Source organism: Arachis ipaensis, chromosome B08 (assembly GCF_000816755.2).
Source record: "Arachis ipaensis cultivar K30076 chromosome B08, Araip1.1, whole genome shotgun sequence".
NCBI lineage: Eukaryota > Viridiplantae > Streptophyta > Magnoliopsida > Fabales > Fabaceae > Arachis > Arachis ipaensis.
In genome coordinates, this window is record NC_029792.2 from 70,186,818 (window position 1) to 70,187,857 (window position 1,040).

The window sequence follows — 1,040 nt, forward strand, 5'->3', positions numbered from 1 at the left end:
TCAAATTTTCAGCTTGCATTTGTTCCAACTTCCCAAAAGATTCATGAGATTGAAAGGCATGTTCTTCTTGCATCACAAGGAATCTTTACTCGAATTCACTTTGTTTGTTCATTATTCTTAGCTCCCTTTCTTCTTGTGCTTGTTGGTTTTTCATGTATAGAGAATGGTATTCCTCTTGCCTTTCTTAAATTCTCATGTACTGTTGTGACAATCTTCCTATTGCTTCTTGCATTTGAGTCATATCCATATTGCCATGTGGGAAAAAGTGTGGCTGTTCCTCCTCCTCTTGTGGCTCTTCTTCTATGTGTGGCTCATCTTCTTCCATTGGTTCTTCTCTTTGCCTTCTTCCATGTGGTCTTCGGCCTTGATGTGCTTCAAGGGGCATCATCATTCGTTCAATGGTTATGGGCATGCCTTGGCTTAACCACATTGGATTCTCCTCTTCCATTGGAACTTTGGCCTTTGCACACAACCTCCAAATAGTGAAGAGTGGAATTTCAGGATAGATTCTTTTCTCGTTCATCCATTGAATTTGCATTTGATGAAACCAAGACTTGAATCTCCGTTGGTCATATTCATGTGTGTCTTCCTCCACCATGGGATCTTTCCCTTTTCTTCGTTTGGTTCTTGAGGAAGAGGCCATGATCACTTGGTTGGTTGAGTTTTGTGAGGTTAGAGAGAGTGTGGAGAATGTTGGAGAATTTGATGCGTGTTTGGAGCAAGAAGAGATTGAGACCGAACTTGTTATGACAAGAAATGATGAAGGGAGGTTTAAATGGTTGGAGTTTAAAGCAAGAGAAATATTGAACAGAGCTTGTTATGTTGAGGAGAGATGAAGGGAATGAAGTTCCAAGGGTTAGAGTGATTCGGTCATGTGCATGGCTTGAAGGTGGTGTGTTTTTAATTGAACAATGAAAGGCTAGGATGCAATTAGACTTATAGGAATCAAAGGTGTGCATGTAAGGATAAATGAAGACAAAACTTGCTTCTTCACTTGCTTTTGCCGTGATCATTCTCAAGGAGTGGCAGATTTCTTTTTT